The following is a 21,522-nucleotide window of genomic DNA, read 5'->3' as shown; positions in this document are numbered from 1 at the left end:
CTCTGGAAAATAGTATGGAAGTTCCTCAAAAAATTAAAAATAGAACTACCCTACAACCCAGCAGTTGCACTACTAGGTATTTATCCAAGTGATACAAGTATGCTGTTTTGAAGGGGTACATGCACCCCCATGTTTATAGCAGCACTATCAACAATAGCCAAAGTATGGAAAGAGCCCATGGATGAATGGATAAAGAAGATGTGGTATGTATACACACACACACACACACACACACACACACACACACACACACACACTGGAGTATTACTTGGCAATCAAAAGGAATGAAGTCTTGCCATTTACAACTACGTGGATGGAACTGGAGGGTATTATGCTAAGCGAAATTAGTCAGAGAAAGACAAATATCATATGACTTCACTCATATGAGGACTTTAAGATGCAAAACAGATGAACATAAGGGAAGGGAAGCAAAAATAATATAAAAACAGGGAGGGGGACAAAACAGAAGAGACTCATAAATATGGAGAACAAACTGAGGGTTACTGGAGGGGTAGTGGGAGGGGGATGGGCTAAATGGGTAAGGGGCACTAAGGAATCTACTCCTGAAATCATTGTTGCACTAGATGCTAACTAATTTGTATGTAAGTTAAAAATAAACAAATAATAAAATGAAAAATTCAGGGATAAGATGATCATGAAATTAAAACAAGTTGGATTCCGTAAGTAAACTCCTAAACATTTCCTGCTCTGGCATGCCTGAGACAAACCCAGCAGTATGAAGCAAGTGAATCAAGACTAAAATATAATAAACAAGCTATTGTGACAAGAGTAAAAAGCATGTGCTAACTAAAAATGACCTATTTCCTACATGGATTGGCATAATACTTCCATTTATAGACCCTCAGTATGCTGTGGATGATCTTTTGGGCTCAATTGTGTTTTCTCTCTGTATTTCAAAATTTTTAGGTGTCTGCTTTTATGTCTTTTATGTCTGTCTGCTTCTCTTCTATGTAATTTTGATTGAAAATAATATTCAAACATTATCTGTCTGTCTATCTGTCTGAAATTGAGCTAAGGATACAGAATACAAAGCTGAAAAAGAAATTCTATGCCTTGAAGGAAATTTGTCAAAAATAGTGTGGAAAATGAACAGATTAGGCAAATAAATGTAACAAAGTGAAGAGTAAGGTAACTGGTAGAGTCAAGTCAGAGGAAGGAGAGATTACACTCAGTTGAAAAGATTCAGAAAAGGCTTCGTGAAGAAGGGACATTTCAGAAAGAACCTTAAAATGATTAAGACTTTTGTCAAGTAAAACCAGGGCAAGGGTTATTTGCTAGCAAATATGAAATCACTGAATATTTTGAAAAAGAATAGTAGACATTGGGCATCAGAAAGATGTCACCCTCTGTAACCAAAGCTTGACAAACAAGAGCTAAGGAATTGCCTCAACATTTTTAGTGGCAATTTTATTCTTTCCAAGGGGAGATTTTTATACTCTTTCTAAGACTTTTTAATTTCAGCAACCCTCACATATTCAAAGCTGATAGTAAATTGGAGTGCTGGGTGTCTCAGTCAAGTTAAGTATCTGACTTCGGCTCAGGTCATGATCTCACAGTTAATGAGTTCAAGCCCCACATTGGGCTCTGTGCTGACAGCTCAGAGCCTGGAGCCTGCTTCAGATTCTGTGTCTCCCTCTCTCTCTCTGCCCCTCCCCTGCTCACACTGTCTCTTCCTCTCTTTCGAAAAATAAATATTTAAAAAATTACCAAAAAAACTGGTAACAAATGTTATGGAATGAAATTTGAACAATTGTCTGTTCCTTGTTGATAACCAATCTTTGGTTATCTTTTGGTTGATAATCGTTCTAAGGAAGTGTGTGTTTTCTCTAACTTTGCATAGCTCTCATAAAATTTTTCAACTCAAATCTAGCAAATTATGCTATAACTTTAAATATCAGGAACCAAAATTTTCCATCAGAGTATAATTGTATATTTCCTTGAGTCACACCCTGAAAATCTTATGTTCATGTGTATATGATCCATGTGCTTATATAGACATAGATAGTGATTTTCAAGGCTGTCTTAAGTAAAATACACAGTGCTAAATTATTGAAATATTTAGGTAGTACTTCTAATTGGTTTCTTCATGAAACATTTTTTTAAATCAATTAGATTACTTCCAAACATAGTTTCATGAGGAATTTCTGGAACGTTTTTGTGCATCTAACCATCACCTAAAGCCTAGGATGCCTCTCTGATCTAGGAGAGACAAGAGCTCTTCCATCCTTCACAAGTTGGATTAGAGAACATCAGAGTCCTGAAGATGTTCTAAAGGCCAAGAGTTTCAACCAGCTCTGCTAGATTTATTGAGAGAATAGAAATTGTTCTCATTAGCCTTGTCTCTGCCCATTGGGTGAACAAGAGATCACAGAAGTAGGAATACATCTAGTCATTTACCTAAAAGACCTTGGTTTAGGAAGTGCTACATTTTCTGAAACTTTCCTTTGTTAATGGTAGAGATGTTCTTCTATTTTTTGAGAAATATTTGCACTGGCCTGGAATGAAGTAAGTAATCAATTTAACTTCTCCAAAATTTCTAACCATCTACAATACAGGTGCTGTATATCTAGGAAACACAAATCACACAGTCTTGGTTCAGGAAGTGAGTAGCCTCTTGGAAACATCCCAGCCATTCCGAGGCCCTAAACATTGCTCATGCTGCCACTTTTTCACCTGTTCTCCTCATGAAATTTCATCTTTGGCATAGAGATCAGTGCTTTCTCTGCTCTCCTGTACTTCCCATAGCTATTTTGAGTTTTTGTAATTGTTTTACTTTGAAATAGAAATTATGCTGTTGTTTACAACAATACTGTTAAGTAACACAGGTAAGTCTTTATATTTTCTTCCCCTTTCCTGTCTTTATTGTCAACAGATTCAAACTTGATGTACAGTTATTTCCACATTTAAGAGTTAAACTGAAAAACTTAAATCAGCTGGAGGAAAGACCAGCTCTGGGCACAAATTTTCCTTGATGCTTTTAATGTATTGTTTAACTTAGGGAAGTCCCTCTTTTTGAGAGATTCTGGGGGCTTAAAAAAATTGAATTCTCTTAATTTCATCCAAAGTTAGTGTTACATTTCACACTATATATATCATCTCACATCTGCTAGAATGGGTCAAAAAGACAAAAGATAACAAATGCTGGCAAGGATGTGGAGAAAAGTGAACCCTTCTACACCTTTGGTAGAAATGCGAATTGGTACAACCACTATAGAAAACAGTAGGAATGTTCCTGAAAAAAATTAAAAATAAAACTACCATATGATCCAGCAATCTCACCTCTGAGAAATGAAATCGCTATTTCAAAAAGATATCTGCACCTTGTATTCATTGCAGCATTATTTACAATAGCCAAGACATAGAAACAACCTAAGTGTCCATCAATAAATGGATAAAGAAAATGTGGTATATATACAATGGAATATTTTTCAACCATAAGAAGGAAGGAAATCCTACCATTTGTCACAACATGAATGGACCACACCGTTGTGCTAAGTAAAATGAGTCAGAGAAAAATATTGTCTAATCTCACTTATATGTGGAATCTAAAAAACAAAAACAGAAATGAATTCATAGAAACAAAGAGTAGATTGGTGGCTGCGAGGAAAGAGTGTGTGGGGAAAATGGGTGAAGGTGTAAAAGGGTACAAATTTCTGGTTATAACATGAGCCAGTTCTGTGGATCTAACATACAGCATGGTGCCTATAGTTAAGAATACTGTATAGTATATTTGGAAGTTGCTCCGAGAGTATATTTTAAAATTTCTCACCATAGGGGCACCTAGGTAGATCAGTCGGTGAAGCGTCAGACCCTTGATTTCCACTAAAGTCATGATCTCATGGTTCATGAGTTCGAGAGCACCCACAACCCCAACACTCCATGGAGCCCTTCACTGACAGTGAGGAGTCTGCTAGGTTTCTCTCTCCCTCTCTCTCTGCCCCTCTTCCACTCACACACATGCACATGCTCTCTCTCAAATGAATAAATGAATAAATAAGTAAACGAACTTAAAAAGACAAGTTCTCACCACAAAAAAGGGGGTAACTATGTGAGGTGATAGATTAACTAACTTTATTGTGGTAATCATTTCACAATATATTTGTATGCCAAATCATCACATTGTACACCTTAAACCTACATGGTACTGTATTTGAATTTTATCTCAAAAAAGCCGGGAAAAAATTCACATAATACCTACATTACAAATTTAGAACCATTGATGCTATTCTAGAAAATGACATTCAGAATTATTTAAATTAAGAAAAGAAACACAAGGGGTATCTGGGTGGCTCAGTTGGTTAAGCGTCTACTTCGGCTCAGGTCATAATCTTACTGCTTGTGAGTTGGGCCCCCCGTCGGGCTCTGTGCCCACAGCACAGACCCTGAAGACTGCTTTGGATTCTGTCTCCCTTTCTCTCTGCCCCTACCCCCGCTCATGCTCTTTATCTCTCTCTCAAAAATGAATAAACATTAAAAAAAATTTTTTTAAGGAAGGAAATACAAATAATATCATGAAAGGAAATAGAATCAGGACAGTTTTGTCATTTTGATTCTATGGATTAACTACAATCAACAATTGACTTGGCACAAAAACAGACACATAGACCAATAGAATAGAATAGAAACCCCAGAACTAGACCCACAAACGTATGGCCAACTCATCTTTGACAAAGCAAGAAAGAACATCCAATGGAAAAAAGACAGCCTCTTTAACAAATGGTGCTGGGAGAACTGGACAGCAACATGCAGAAGGTTGAAACTAGACCACTTTCTCACACCATTCACAAAAATAAACTCAAAATGGATAAAGGACCTGAATGTGAGACAGGAAACCATCAAAACCTTAGAGGAGAAAGCAGGAAAAGACCTCTCTGACCTCAGCCGTAGCAATCTCTTACTTGACACATCCCCAAAGGCAAGGGAATTAAAAGCAAAAGTGAATTACTGGGACCTTATGAAGATAAAAAGCTTCTGCACAGCAAAGGAAACAACCAACAAAACTAAAAGGCAACCAACGGAATGGGAAAAGATATTTGCAAATGACATATCGGACAAAGGGCTAGTATCCAACATCTATAAAGAGCTCACCAAACTCCACACCCGAAAAACAAATAACCCAGTGAAGAAATGGGCAGAAAACATGAATAGACACTTCTCTAAAGAAGACATCCGGATGGCCAACAGGCACATGAAAAGATGTTCAGCGTCGCTCCTTATCAGGGAAATACAAATCAAAACCACACTCAGGTATCACCTCACGCCAGTCAGAGTGGCCAAAATGAACAAATCACGAGACTATAGATGCTGGAGAGGATGTGGAGAAACGGGAACCCTCTAGCACTGTTGGTGGGAATGCAAATTGGTGCAGCTGCTCTGGAAAGCAGTGTGGAGGTTCCTCAGAAAATTAAAAATAGACCTACCCTATGACCCAGCAATAGCACTGCTAGGAATTTATCCAAGGGATACAGGAGTACTGATGCATAGGGCCACTTGTACCCCAATGTTCATAGCAGCACTCTCAACAATAGCCAAATTATGGAAAGAGCCTAAATGTCCATCAACTGATGAATGGATAAAGAAATTGTGGTTTATATACACAATGGAGTACTACGTGGAAATGAGAAAAAATGAAATATGGCCTTTTGTAGCAACGTGGATGGAACTGGAGAGTGTGATGCTAAGTGAAATAAGCCATACAGAGAAAGACAGATACCATATGTTTTCACTCTTATGTGGATCCTGAGAAACTTAACAGGAACCCATGGGGGAGGGGAAGGAAAAAAAAAAAAAGAGGTTAGAGTGGGAGAGAGCCAAAGCATAAGAGACTGTTAACAACTGAGAACAAACTGAGGGTTGATGGGGGGTGGGAGGGAGGAGAGAGTCGGTGATGGGTATTGAGGAGGGCACCTTTTGGGATGAGCACTGGGTGTTGTATGGAAACCACTTTGTCAATAAATTTCATATATAAAAAAAAAAAAAGCAAAAAAAAAAACAAATAAAATTTTCAAATACAAAAAAAAAAAAATCAACAATTGACTGAATAAGGATATCAATGCAGCAAATAGAACTCTTCCCATTTTTTTTTAAACCAAATAACCAAAGAGTCTGATACCATTAAAAATAAGTACAGGAAAATAATTTTATGTTATCAGAGTGTTTTTCTTTTGGTTTGGTTCATTTTATCCTTTCAAGAGCAATCCTTTTCCTTAAATATCCTTAAAATGTCACCTGAATTTTCACAAATGAGGCAAACTGGCCAACAATGACTTTATTTTATTTTAGTTTAGTTTAGTTGACACACAATGTTATATTCATTTCAGATGTACAGCATAGCAGTTTAACAACTCTATACATTATGCTGTACTCACAAGTGTAGTTACTATCACCATAAAATACTATTACAACATCATTGACCATATTTCTTATGATATGCCTTTTATTTCCCTGATTTACTCATTCCATAACTGGAAGCCTGTATCTCCCACTCTCCTTCACCCATTTTGCCCATCCCCCTCACTTCCCACTGCCACCCTGGCCCACCCCTGGGAAACACCAGTTTGTTCTCTGTATTTATAAGTCTGATTCTGCTTTCCCAATGATTTTTTTTCATTTGTTTATTTTGAAAGAGAGAGAGAAACACAAGTGGGGGAGAGGCAGGGAAAGTAGGAGAGAGAGAGAGAGAGAGAGAGAGAGAGAGAGAGAGAGAGAGAGAGAGAATCCCAAGCAGACTCCATGCCACCAGTACAGAGCCCAAAGCAGAGCTCAAACTCATGAGATCATGACCTGAGCAAAAACCAAGAGTCAGATGCTTAATCAACTGAGCCTCCCAGGCACTCCTCCAACAATGACTTTTTAATTTGCAAATTGAAAACACACTTGTAGGTCCTCATCTTACTTGACCTCTCAGTCATTTTTGACACTGTGATTATTCTACTTTGAATTCCTTCCTCCATCATGTTCCATGGTTCTGCATGTCTTAGTTTAATTCCTACTTCAATGGTACTCTTTATCAGTCTCTTTTAAGTTTCATCTTCCTCTCTTGCCTGTAAATGTGTGTTTTCCCAAAGTTCCTTCACTTGTACTCTTCTGATTCCAGTAAACCCTTTGTCCTGGAGCATCTTAACCAAACCTGTAATTTCAACTTCCATTTGTTCAGCAGTGAGTCTCAAATCTACATTTACCTCTCAGATATCTCTCCTGAGCTCCAACCCATATATCCATATGCCCATTAAACATCATCTGTCTTTAAATCAATAGATCCCCAGTTGAACTCACCATTTTTCCTACTTGTTTTCCATACCCACTCCTTCTAAACTGTTTGACAAGGGTCACCATCTAACTATTAGGGTAAGACAGTAAATGAACAATCAACTTTAACCATTTTATCTTTTCCATTTTGCACTCCCTCTCTCACCCAATCCTATTGATCTAACCTTCTTAGGATCTCTTAAATCAACCCATTCCTCTCAGTTCCTACCACTGCTCCTTCGGCTCAGGCACTCAATCACTTCTTACCTGCATTGCCCAATAATCTCCAAGTAGATCTCCCCAGTTTGTTCTGAAATTTCTCTATCCACACTCCACACAGATCCTAAAGCTATTATTCTTAATAGAGTGATTGGAAGGAAATCAGATAATCCCATCCAAATGTTGGGGAAGAAGGGTGAAAACAGAGAGACTTCTCTAATTAAACAAACCATATTTATGATAATTTGGAGAATCTCATTGCAGATTATAATTTCTTTGTTTGAAGTATAATTTTTATTTTGAACTTCAAAATATTTTAAAGAAGTCCATGTGTTTATGTATATTGAAAGATGGCCTGCGTTTTGTTTTGTTTTGTTTTGTTTTTTTAAAGAGAGAAGAAAGAAACTACGTTGTATAAAATTCTTCAGTGGGTCCATGTTAACCTAGAATAGAGTCCTTTGTTTAGCATGTTGTATAAGGTTCTCAATGATCTGGCTCCTATTTATCTCCCTGCCCCCCACCTCTCATCAATGATTTCTAAACATAAACACTATATAAAGCTAGAAGTGATAAAGAGCTATTTGATGCTTTAATGTCTTTGCACATGCTATTTTCTCTATTTGCCACAGTAAAGGCGAGCGCCCATACTCACACACATAATTTCCTCCTAGCTGGTATCTTCTTTTCCTTCAAGAAACTCATCAAGTATAACTGTCTTTAGAAAATCTTCTTTGACAACAAAATAAATTATTTTCAGGGTAAAACAACATGCCTCTAACTCTGCTCTCATCTTTAAATATCATGTGAATTCCTCTATTATATTACTCATCACACTGGAATGAAATGCTTGGTTTCCTTATCTATATTCCCTACTAGACAGTGAGCTTCTTCAGAACAAAGATTACATTTTTCATCTCTATATCCCCAATATCTAGCCTGGATTTGAATAAATGTTTTCTGAAACCACGTACACATTTTTAAATGTTTAAGTAAATAATAAGTAGTAAACAAATTCCTTAATACAACTTTGTTTTCAGCATTTCATGCCTGATATTCTTTGGCTTATAAGATAACCTCTCCATAATCAGAGATAATCTGTAGAATGGGGTTAGTTATTTAAAGGTTATGCATCAAAGGCACTGAAGTCTAAAGTACAATGAAAGTCATCAAAAACAAAATAAGACCTAAAATTCATATTTAAAATAAGTTTTTCATAAGGAAAAGCTAGTCAGCTAAATAAATTAGGCTTAGTTTATTTGGTGATTTTCTCTTTAATTGGCTTTAAAACTCAAATTTATAAGCCTATTAGCAAAAGAAGACAAATTGTTTCCAATAGACAGTAAATAAAGAAATTTGGTGAATGCAAACTAGCCCAAATAAATTATATTGCAAATTGTTTTTAAAAAAATAGCCCATTTAAGGAAGATAAACTTGCTATTATTAGCTCAGATGGTCTTTTAATGTCTTTATTACATGTATTAATTATTATACAACCAACGAGTTAGGTCAGCATGCATTTGCTCCTATTGGACATACAATTAAATTCCACAAAATTTGAGGAATTACAATAATAATGTATTCATGACCACCCTAAAAATATGTTTAAAACATTTGACTGCCAAAATTGTTTATCATCTCTTACACTAAAGAATTGCACAGGGAGTTTAAGAAATGAAAACAGCTTTTGTTTACTGCTCACCTGGCTTATTGAACAATTACTGTATGTAATCAGAATCCAGGGTGAGATAACAGCTTTGTTGCCACCATCACAATCAGAGGGAGAAGGGAGACTCACCTCCAGGTGTCACAATGCTCCCTGGCCATGGTCAACACCTGGGCATTCAAGCCACTGTTACCCAACAGGCTATAAATCAGAGCACAGAACCTTTAGTCTATTATTCAAGGTCAACTCTGCTGACTCTTTGTGGTATCCTTAGACTTAACTTCCTTCATTGTCTAAACCTCTGTTTATGTATGAGGCTCATCTATTCTTCCACTCATTCATTTATTCTTTCACAAAAATGTGTTGAGCACTCACATTGCACAGGCCCAGTGCATCATGCACAATACATGGAGAATTCTAGATGAGGAAAATAAGCAATGTTCCTGCCCTTGCAGATTTTATAGTGTATTTGGAAAATAGACATTACTCACTTAAATATATAGAATTCTAAACTAAGTGTCCTAAAAGAAAAACATATAGAATAACTAAGATATCCGATGGGGAAGTGAGGGAAATGTCTCCTTCCCCATTGTATTACATTCTTTTAATTCCTGTCAGTCTTATTTCCCTGCTCAGAAATTTTCTAGTAGCTAACCATTGACCACAGTCTTATTCCTCGAACATCTTCATGGCTCCAGGTATAGAGGTTGGCTCTGACCATTCACCTATCATTAACACCTGTTATAAAAATAATTGTCTTCCATAATATTTAAGTGATAGAGACATTCCTTAGACATACATAAATGCTTTAAATTTTTTTAAGTGTGTATCTTTCAATTCTGCACATATTCTCAGCTTGTGCAATTTCTTGGAGTGATGATGCCATAAGCTTATTGTCCATATTGTAAATGTAGAGAAGAGATATTTTGGTTAGTGAAAAGCCCTAAAGGAAGGTTTGGGGCTTGTTCCAAATTCTGAAGCCTTGATGGAGTTGTACAAAAGTGGTAGGGAAAATGAACATTTAGTTAAGCCTCCTTTCTCAGAGAGTTTGTGACTGCAGTTAGACAAGAGGGAAAAAGAATAGTTTTGAAAGTCTCATGGTTATCTTGAAGGATAATAAAGTTATCTTGCAGGAGACACGTAATTACTGAGCACTAAAGTGGCCCAGCACTCACTCATACTACCACACTTCTATGCCAGGTGAATATTCAGTCACAGCTGAATAATATTTAAAGCATCCCAAACTGTAAAACCAGTGTCCATTGTCTAAAAACTCAAGCCTGACTCGTTTTGCATATGGAACAAATTCTGTATAAATATTAATTTGACAACTGTCAGCTACACACATTCAGAGTTAGTGTTACATAACCTGTCAACCCACAGACAGGTTGAAGGGGGGTAGATATACCCTGGGGATCCCATCTTATCGGTCTGCCGCTCTTTGTAAGGGAGCTGACAGAGTCAAGGGCGAAGTAAGGAGAACTGCAGATTTTGTGGATCATCTCAGATTAGAATTTTACCATTTAAGCACAGATTCACCCTTGCCTTTAAAATTCCCTTTTCACTAGCACCATGATTTTACTGCTGAGGCCAAAGATCAGTAACGAGTTCTAACTCAGGACACTAAGACTCTTCCTCGGAATAAGGATATGATCCTACTAGACAACAAGGCTTTTCCCAACATTCTGACCCTTTTAGACTTGAGAATTCCACCGCATGGGGGAGCAGGTAAAACAAAGAACAAATAGAGCAGCCCTTAACCAAAAATATCTTAGAGGTCAAATACCCCTCTCGAAGCCACAGGTTCAAGGAGCTCTTGCCAAGCCTGCCTCTGCCCCACCTGTCTGACCTACTTGCCTTCGTGCCAGTTCAAATGTTTCAAATCAAACCACCTGCTTTGTCCCTCCCTAGGACCTTGATCTAGGCTGACTGCAGCTTCTCAGCCTCAGGCAAGGGGCTAGGCCAGCTCTTTAGCTAAAACTAAGGAGCCGCTGGCCAGTCAACTCTCCCTCCCAGCTCTGACTCCTGCTGCTTCCCATCCACTCCAAGCCATCAAAGCCGTGGGCACATGAACTACTCCCAACTTTGAAAATCATAAACAGGTACACAGACGATTCTTTCTACAGAGCCATACCCTGGGCATGAAGCTCTACTTTATACTCAGTTGGATCAGCTCAAAACTTTTCTTGCAAAGAGCTCCCAGTTTGTATTTTGTGACTGTTCTTTCTTTCAAGGTTATTTTGTTTTGTTTTGTTTTTAGCTGCATCTTACCACACCACATCATGTTTGTTTATTGTCAGCAGCTCCTGGTGAAGGTTTTCTACCTCAACCCCCCTGAATAGGTATTTAGATATCCTAAAAGGGTTAATTACCCACATACATTCTGCCGACCAGAGAGGTGCCGCAACAGCATCGTTTCTTTGCCCCAGAGGTTTTGAGGCTGTCACCACTCGTCAGTTAATATTAATTGTGGTTTGGAGATGACAATGATAAAAAATATGGTATATTTAGCAGAGATAGCTTACTAAACCATATACAAGATTAGAAAGTGCTCTACTCTGCAGCCTGAAGTGTAACTTCCCTGCATGAGTGGCTATTTGCAAAGCTGATTTACAGTGTGGCAAATAAAAAAAATGGGATGATATACAGCAGGAGAGATGCTGTAAGAATTGCCATGCAGGCACTGTTCTCAAGTACTACCTACCATAAATTCTCACAAGATAAAGTGTATACCAGAGGAAGCAGTGAACCATTTTCTTTATACTTCTTCCATTCTGCCAGAACTCGAAAATTAAAATAGGAAAAAGTGAAAAAGAGCCTCTGCTTTGAAATCAGAGTGGACAGCATCAGACAAAGAGCAGATCTGTGACTGGTTCCAACTCTGCATGGGCTTATGTGACCTTGGGCAAGACTGAATCTTCATCTTCTCAGCTGCTTTCTATTGTTTGTTTGTTTTAAGAGACAACAAATATCTTATGTGTTAATGTAGAGATAATAGAAAATGGTCATGGTGTCACTGAAAAATGACATATAAAAGGTGTGAGATAAAACTATAGAATTTGACATGTGATATAAAAAGAACACATATGAAGTAATATCATAAAAGAAATACAGCGGTTGCATTTATCTGGTTACTAGACATGCACTGGGAAAGTTTGTCACCACTCTAGGTCCTGACATTATGAGCTCCCCAGTTACGTGAGAATTCTAAAATTGTGGGTAAGTTAATTTATCATCTTTATTTACTTGAAAGAAGGAAAAAAAATCTTTAAATCATATTTTCCATTGGCAATATAGAGAGGAATTGAGAAGCCAACAATTTGAAAATAGGTCTGAAACCAACAGAAACACAAAAAACTAGAAATAGTTATCTGATAGCTGGTAAGTTGTCCCTCAACTGTCCCTGATATATCCTTGAGATGATCTTGATAGAGGGAACAACCAAAAGATATCTTCCAAATCCAAACCAGTAAATTTAGAGTACATAGAAGTTATTAATACTAAAAAGTGTTGATGAACCTTGATGACCACTTATATTCTAAATTTTTTATATAAAGATAAAATAATCCCAAATATTAGGTGGAATTTGGTTTGTTTTTTTTAATTCCTAGGCAATAAGAAGTCATCATTCTTAGAGCAACATTCTCAAAAACAAATCTTTCAAAAGCTGTTCAGGATGTTATGCTATTAAAAAATAGTGGATAAGACAATATTGTAAAAAGCACAGTGAAACTAAAAAATCACTTTAGGCTTTCTTCAAGGTCAGTGAAGCTTGACGTGTAAAAAGTAAATTTAGAAGTAAATTATTTGGGATTGTCCTACACTGCAATCATTCAACAAACTACATGTCTGATATATACCAGGCAAAATGGTAAGTGTGGGAGACGCAATAGTTAAAAAGACAGACAAAATTTCTACCCTCCTGGAGCTTATACCAGCAGGGAATATACAAATTAAGCAGATAATTACAAGAGTTGAATAATTACAAGGGTTCAAAGTGCTGCAAACTGAGTGGTTGAAATACATATATGATCACTACATAGCAAATGGAGTTTTAATTGGATGAAGAGAGTTAATAATAGGGACTAAGAGTCACTTGAGATTCTTGATTCACGAGATGAGAATTATACCATTAGGAGTAAAGATCATTATCAGTGAGCCTGGCCAGTCTCGTAACAGTTCAGGTAACATCTGAGAGTCTCTTTCAGCAAGATTTATCAAAACATAGTGAGAAAGGATCCATTGCCATTCATATCCCCTCCCCAGATTTATGTTGGTATGAAATCCTGAAATTTAGTGATCGCAAGACAGAGCAGAACAATTTCCAGATAGTGAAATTTGTGTGTACAGTCAGTTGTCTTTAGCTTAGCACGATTTTCTGAAATTGATAAATTTGATGCAATTGTAACCATTAAAGCAGAAGCATAAGATTATTTTTTCCTTATGTGTCAGTTACACTCAAAAAAAAAAGTTTTAAAGATTTTTTTTCCTAATACTATGTTAAACATAATTTTTATGTTAACTAGCATATAGGGGATAAAATAAAAATTCAAATGAATATTTAAAATATATGAAAAAACTTCAAGGAAACTACCTTTCCAGACACCCCCCAAAGTGCACACTTACAATTTCCAATGGAAACATAATTTTACTCTTCTCTGACTTTAGAGATACTGTAATTAAAAGTTCTTTGAGAAGAACTTTGCGGTTTATATCCTACCTTTGCAAATAGGTGGCTTTTTGATCTTGAACAAGTTACTTACTTTTTGAGTTTCAGTATCTTCGTTTGTACGATGGAGTTAAAAATTCCTCCACAGATATGTGGGATTCCAAATGTGAAATGCTAACCCTTGCCTAACAGGAACCAGGTACTCAGTAGAAGTTTCCTCCTCTTTTCCAATCTCTGTCCTGCTCACTTTGCTAAGACCAAACAAGAGAAAGGTGAAAGAGAGAGAGAAAGGAGAGAAGAGAATAGGAAATTTATTTCTCTTTCCAACAGAGCCAGAGTCAGAGAGACGCCTCCAGGCACAGGAGGGATTAATGGAAACATATTTGCATTTTAGCTATCACGTGGCTATTCAGTGACAGGTCTCTGCCCTTAATTTAGTGCCAAATACAAAGTAGGTGCTTCATATTGAATTAATTGAATGTAATGAAAGGAATAACTAAATTGAGTGCCTGAACTGCAGGAATAAATCAATGAATGGCATGACACCCATCTCAAAGTGTCTTTGCACCCCTACACAATTATTGGGGGGTGCTATTTTTCTCTTAGATCAGTGGTTTTCACTCTGGCTACCTAATAGAATCAACTGGGCAATTTTTCAAATTGCCCACACCAATTGCATCAGAATCTTGGGGGAGGGGGAGCATCACCAGTTGTTGATGTTCCCCAGGTGATTCCAATGTAATGTAAAAGTTGACCACGGTAAAAGATTCTTCTCTTCTATACTAGTCTGTTTCTGACTTAATCATCCTAACTTGATGATAAACATCCATACTCCCTTTTAACCCATCTTTAACCCTTTGAGTTAATAATTAGTTAATTACTCTGTTCTGCCCTAGTTTACTGATAAGTAAGCATTGAATGATGCAGCCCTTCTTGGATCTTTGTCCTTCTAGAAACTAAGCCAGAAGTAGAATGGTAAAAAAATAACAGAAATATTAGACAGAGCTGAAATTGATTACAATTCTACAATTCTAGTTGAGCAGTAGAATGACCTGGGGAGTAAACTGTTCCTCTCTCTACCTATGTATTTCTCTATCACTTTATCTCAAAAACCCAGCCCCAATCCCCATATGAATTGAATCAGAACCTCCGCATTTGGGACCTAGACATCAGAATGATTTTTCAAACCTAGGGAAGTTTTCTACAAAGTAGGAATTTGTTTATTTTCCTGTACCTAGGTGGCCACCTGCCATAGCCTTCCATACAATTGGCTCCAGCTATCGATGGAGAAGTAAAGCAGAATAATGAGACCCTCGTGTAAATATAATTCTGCTGCTTCCTTTGGACATGTGTAGGGTTTCTCCCTACAGAGAAACCCAAGCTCTGAAGCCATCGCTACTGCTCTGGAAGCAAGGTAAGGATTGCATCTTGCCTGTGCCCAACCTGGTCTGCAGGATACAAATATAGCCTAGACATACCACATCCTTCTTAAACCCAAATTTTCCATGTAATTTCACATCTTTGGAGCCTGATATTCTGATAGAGGAAGGCTGCCCATTTTGGGGGCTGTCACTGCATTTATAATTAAGCCTATTAATGGTTAAGTACCACTAATACTATCTCTTCTTTTAGAAAGCAGAATAGCAGAATATTAATCAATTAACCAATTAATAACTAATTAATATATAGATGCATAAACATGATCGTATCTTGGACATTTTGGTTTCTTATAGGCTGTTATTGCCTTTTGTTTTTCCTTTTCTTTATTCTTGATACCACATTTCCCTCCCTCCCTTTTTTACAACATTTGTTCTATCTTTCCTCTCCAAGAAAATCATGTTAAAAATGTTTTTATATTTTTCCAACATATTTTTTCAATATACACATGCATACATATAGAGAGATTATTTTCATGATTTGCTACAAGTCTTATTACATATGCTTTTCTGATTCTTTTCCTTTTCACCCAATAATACCTCATGGAAATTTCTGCAAAGTACCTTGATATAGTTCTAATTCATTTTTAATATCTGTGAAATAATTCATTATATGCAACTACAATAATTCAACCATTATAGTGGATATTCACTTTTTCCCCATTTTTATGGTATTATGAATAATGTTTAATTAATCAGTCTTATATATTTATACTTACATATTGGTGCTTTTGATTCTATGGCCTAAATAGCCAGCAATTCCATGCTGGGTAAAAGAGAAGATGAGATATTTTTTCTTATTTAATTATAATAGCTGTTACTAGATATCCTATTCCTCCCAAAAGTAAGAATTCACATATGCACCAGAAATTTCTGATACTCTTTTCCACCACAAGCAGTAGGAAGATATCAGTGTTTTGTTTTGTTTTGTTTTAATTTTGACCAATCTAACCCGGTTATAATTCCATCTCAGTCAATTTAATTTGCATCTCTGAGTCCTAGTGAGTTTGGTCATCATTTGGTTCATCAACATTTTGGATTTGCTATCCTATGAATTGTCCCTTCATGTCTTTTGTCCATTTTTTCATTCAGAAATACATACCTGCAGTGATTTCTTACAGATTTTTTAACATTTTATTTTATTTTTAAGTAAGCTCTACTCCCAATGTAGGGTTTAACTCATCACTCTGAGATAAAGAGTCCCATGCTCTACCAAATGAGGTAGCCAGGTGCCCCTTTTTTAGTCTTTCACCATTTAGGAAAGAAATAAACTTCAGCTGCGTTTTGGTAAGTAGTCTTGTTAATTGTAATGTGTTTTTTTCTTCCCTGTTTTTTATGAACGTTTTACTGGAAATCCCTGATAAATGTTTTAAACACTGTTTTTAACATCTATTTTATGAACTTATGTTTATTCTTTTTAAGTTTGTTTTATATTAAATCATGGATTAAATTCTGGTGGCAGATTTCCTGATAACAAATCACCATCCATTGCTAAAACAAAACCTTTATCATAGTATATTAATTGATATTTTATAAAATTCTTTTTCTCATATTTAATTCTTTTACCTATCTGTTAAAATATAAAATTGACCTATAATATTTTTTTTACTTAAGGGATAGAAAAATGTTATATTTATGTTTCTATACATGCATATGTATATACATATATAAACAATAATGTTTTATTCAAAACAATTTTTGTCCTATCAGACCTATTCAAGATTGAAAAGGGTGTCCTAAAATTTTGTTATCAATTCTGCTGGATTTCATTTAGTTTCTAATAGATTTCAGTTTATTTACTTGCAATGATGGGTACATAAAAGTTATAATTAGTATATCTGCTTTATACATAGTAGCTTTATTATATAATGTCTTTATTCTGATTGGTGCCATTATCCTTAAATTTCAAGTTCTCTGATATTTATAATACCACTCCCACTTTATTTTGTTTGAATTTACCTCATATCTCTCTGCCCATCTTTATTGTAATGTGTTTCCTGTAAAGTCAGTACATAGCTGTGCTTTTTTTACTTCCAATTTGATGATCTCTTTCTTGTAAAAAGAGATTTAAATCAATTAACATTTAATGTAATGACAGATACAACATTCTATTCCCTGTGTTGCTTATTTATCATATACAGCCAGTTCTGCTATAATGATTATTTTAAAATATGAATTTGTTCCAACATGATTGATACGTTAGGGAAAATTTTAGAAATAAATTTCATGTTTCTTATGAATCATTTCATGAATATCCTTAAAATAAAGGCAGAAAACTACTTACTGACCTAAACCAACTTGTAATTAATATAAAAAACATGGGCGCCTGGGTGGCTCAGTTGTTGGGCATCCGACTCTTGATTTTGGCTGGGGTCATGATTTCCCCATTCATGAGTCTGAGCCGCACACGGGGCTCTGTGCTGATAGTGCATAGCCTGCTTGGGATTCTCTCTCTTCCTCTCTATCTGCTCTCCCTCACTTGTGCTCTCTCTCTTCCTTTCAAAATAAATAAAACTTTTCAAAAATTAAAAAATATATAAAACACACACATGCTCACACCTGACATTTACAGGCCACCTCAGTCCATTGCATGTGTTATCTTACATGGTTCTGTTTTCCTATTCTTTTGAATTTATGAACTTTTCTATATGGAAAAGAAATATCTCACACTAAATATATTTTAAAGATCTTTTAATATTTTTTTAGTTTTTTTTTTCAATCTTCATTTATTTTTGAGAGAGAGAGAGAGACAGAGTGCGAGCGGGGGAGGAACAGAGAGAGGGAGACACAGAATCTGAAGCAGGCCCCAGGCTCCGAGCTGTCAGCACAGAGCCTGATGCAGGGCTCGAACCCACGAACCGTGAGATATGACCTGAGCCGAAGTCAGACACTTAACCGACTGAGCCAACCAGATACCCCTATATATATATTTATTTTTGAGAGAGAGAGTGCAAACAGGGAGGGGCAGAGAGAGGGGGGACAGAGGGTCTGAAGCAGGCTGTACGCTGACAGCAGTAAGTCTGAAGCAGGGCTCGAATTCACTAACCAAGAGATCATGACTTGAGCCAAAGTCGGATGCTTAACCTACTGAGCCACTCAGGTGCCCCATTTCAAACTAAATATCTTTTAATGTCTCAAACATGTCTAAGCATCCAGATTCAAAAACCAAAAGCGATGCATATAAAAGAGAGCTTTCAGGGTTGAGGAAAATCTTGGAATAGAATGTTTGGAAGGAAATAAGAGAACATATGACATCTCCCAAGCAACAAGTACTCTACATTGTGGACAATCAGTGATGACACTGCAAAAATAAAGGTTTGTGCCTGGAATGACTCCAAGTGCTGTGAAAGTCAATAAAAACAAGACCTAGAAATAAAATAGAAGAAATTGAAAGATTGTTGAGCTCCTGAACTAGAGACCAGATAGTGCCGCAGTGAGTTCTCACAGTCAAAGAGAAAGCACTCTTATATATACAAAGACCTCAATCACCAAACCCTGCAGAACGGGCTCCTTTTTAGTGCCACTGGCAACTGGCTGGGTGGTTTCTAACATCGCTACAATTCCCTTTTGGTGAAGCAGTGAGTGCCCATGAGAAGACCACAGAGGGCGTCCAGCAATGACACCCAAGTCAGTCAAAGAGAAGCCCAGACATTGGATCAAATTTTAAATACTGATGCAACAAGTATCTATTGTAAACATGTGCCTTGAAGGACCTACATCTTTAAGGCGGAAAACAAATGATTCCAGATTTAATGCTACAAAACACTGCAAATTTTGATAACACTCCTACCCCTTCACAGAATCTCAACCTACAACCATTCCAGCATGGACTTTCACAAGCAAACTGCAGCCTTTTTCAAGGTAATTTGACATATCTATTGTAGGACTTGTGTTATTTTAACAACTTAGCATGTATAAAGGTATCTTCCCCATTTTTATTAGGTTCCAATCTTATTGTTGCTGATAAAAATTAGGAGTAGTGCCCTCCTCACCCCACTTTCCCATAAGTCTTGTGTTTTTTTAATTCCATGATTTTGCAGAAGACAGTCATTTTAGAAATGAATATGTTGAGTCATACAATAGACTGCATTTTTATATTGCCTTTCCTTCTTTCTCATTTTCCTTATTTTTGCTGGTTAGATTATGGATTCATTTCTGCCTTTATTCATGTTAACTGGTATTTTTCTACTTTGTAATGGTTATATTAATGAGACTCTTAATCAGACCCATATCTATTTCCTATCTTTCTATTATTATTATTAAAAGCATATGGCTAGGGGAGCCTGGCTGGCTCACATGAGCAAAGCATGTGACTCTTGATCTCAAGGTTGTAAGTTTAAGCCCCACTTTGGGTATAGAGATTACTTAAAAATAAAATCTTAGAAAAAAACCAGATGGCTAGATTTAGTCTTTGTGTACTTGCCATATTTGTATCTCTTTATAACCTAAAATAAAGGATAAATATTTAATAATAAGACTTAAAAATTCAGATGGCAAGTCTTTTTTTTTAACCAAGATGCAGTAATTCTATCCTAGCTCCTGCTTTTCTATCCTTACTCGTAAACACACACACACACACACACACACACACACACACACACACACACACACACTGACCCCAATGAGCTGGGCTCAGTTTTTCCTCTCTTCTGCATGCCCCAGATAAAGCTATTTAAATGCCTTTAACTCCTGTCCCACCCTTGCAAATTCTTGGGTTTGGCTCAAATAATGTAGTGCTTTGGGTTGTAGGCTAATATTCAGTCCCCATATTCCCTTTAATTTCAAGACACCATAATTAACACTTACATTAACAATAGGATACTGTTATCCATACAGAGGTAGCTATATGGCTACATATCCTCTTCTCCTCTGTTGTGGGGCCTCTCTTCTATTTTACCTATGGCTTGAATACATTATCTTCTCAATTATTTTCTCCTAGGGCAGCCTATACGCCACAGTTTGCATAGTCATAAATATCTTTCTCATACCCTGCAATATGAATATCTTTTATGAGTACATTGGGATTCCTGGCTTGAAGCCTTTCTCCCTTCAAGATGTTATTCTATCTCTTCTGTATTTACCTCTTACAGATGAGGAGTCCATTAACAGTCAAACCCTCCTTCCTTTGTAAGAATTATTTTTATTTTTTTTTTTTTGGACAGAGACTTATAAGGATATTTTGGTAAACATTTCACCATGAAACCTTTATGGGCATGTCTTTTCTCATCAATTCTACTTGGAAATCATTAAGTTCTCTTGAGTCTCTTCATTTCAGAGAAGATTTCTATTAGTTTAATCATTGCTGTCTTCTATTTGGGTTTTTTTTGTTGTTGTTGTTTTTGTCTCCTTCTGGAACTCCATTTGTTTATATTTTATGGTTATCTTCCAAATGCTGTACAATTAACATAAATCTACTTTTATAAAGTATACATTGTGATATTTCTGTTCTTTGATGTTTCAGGTCACTATTTTCCACCTCAGTGTATTCATTAAGGTATACTTGAGACATAACAGATAAACTCAGTTTTCTTAATACAATTAAGCATTGTATTTCTTATTTATACAAAGTGTAAATGTTAAAAGTAGGGGCAGTCTGCTTTGCTCAGTCAACCTGGTCTGATGGAGACTTCTCACCTTCAACATAGGGCTTCCTAAGTCACCTTAGGCACCTACCTCCAGCTAACACATAGGGAGAGTGGGGGATCACCATTAACTTTGCATGTCAGTTCTATAATTGATGCACATTACTTCTATTTACCTTCCAGAATTTGACTATATGGGCATTTGTAAGTGCAAAAGTGGCTGGGGAATGATATCTATTATAGGGACCAAGGTCAGGCTGCCCCAAGATGGGCCACTTTGGCATGAACATTATTTCTAGTTAAAGGCAATCAGAACCCAGCAGCTTCATGAAAAGCTATTTACCTTCCCCTCAATTGCCTACTTATTGCCAGGAAGAAAGCTTTTAACAAATTCCTTTTTATCTAAGAAAGTTATCTATATAATAGGGCAGCCTTTGTTTTCTAAATATTTCCTCTCACCTTCCCACTTATGATCTTTCTCCCCTTTGTTTTTCTCAGATCCCTACCCCTCTCCTTAGCTCATAAAAGTGTCATGTTGCCTCATTTTCTTTAGAATCTCCATGTCTGAGGAGCACCTGGGTAGCTCAGTTGGTTAAGCATCGACTTCAGCTCAGGTCATGATCTCGTGGTCGGTGATTTCAAGCCCGCGTTGGGCTCTGTGCTGACAGCTCCAGCAGGCCTGGA

At 36.6% G+C, this 21,522-nt stretch overlaps 1 long non-coding RNA gene across 1 annotated transcript in view; it reads right to left on the bottom strand.

Annotated features, from left to right (window-relative positions):
* LOC123385540 overlaps window positions 1-14,213 on the bottom strand; it is a 76,339-nt gene extending 62,126 nt beyond the window's left edge. Inside the window, exon 1 of the long non-coding RNA XR_006598272.1 lies at window positions 13,915-14,213. This is a non-coding gene — a long non-coding RNA (uncharacterized LOC123385540). The remainder of the gene's footprint in view (window positions 1-13,914) is intronic.
* Between the last annotated feature and the right edge of the window lie 7,309 nt (window positions 14,214-21,522).

This window comes from Felis catus, chromosome B2, assembly GCF_018350175.1.
Source record: "Felis catus isolate Fca126 chromosome B2, F.catus_Fca126_mat1.0, whole genome shotgun sequence".
In the NCBI taxonomy this organism is placed as follows: domain Eukaryota; kingdom Metazoa; phylum Chordata; class Mammalia; order Carnivora; family Felidae; genus Felis; species Felis catus.
This window is presented reverse-complemented; position numbering and strand designations above follow the sequence as displayed.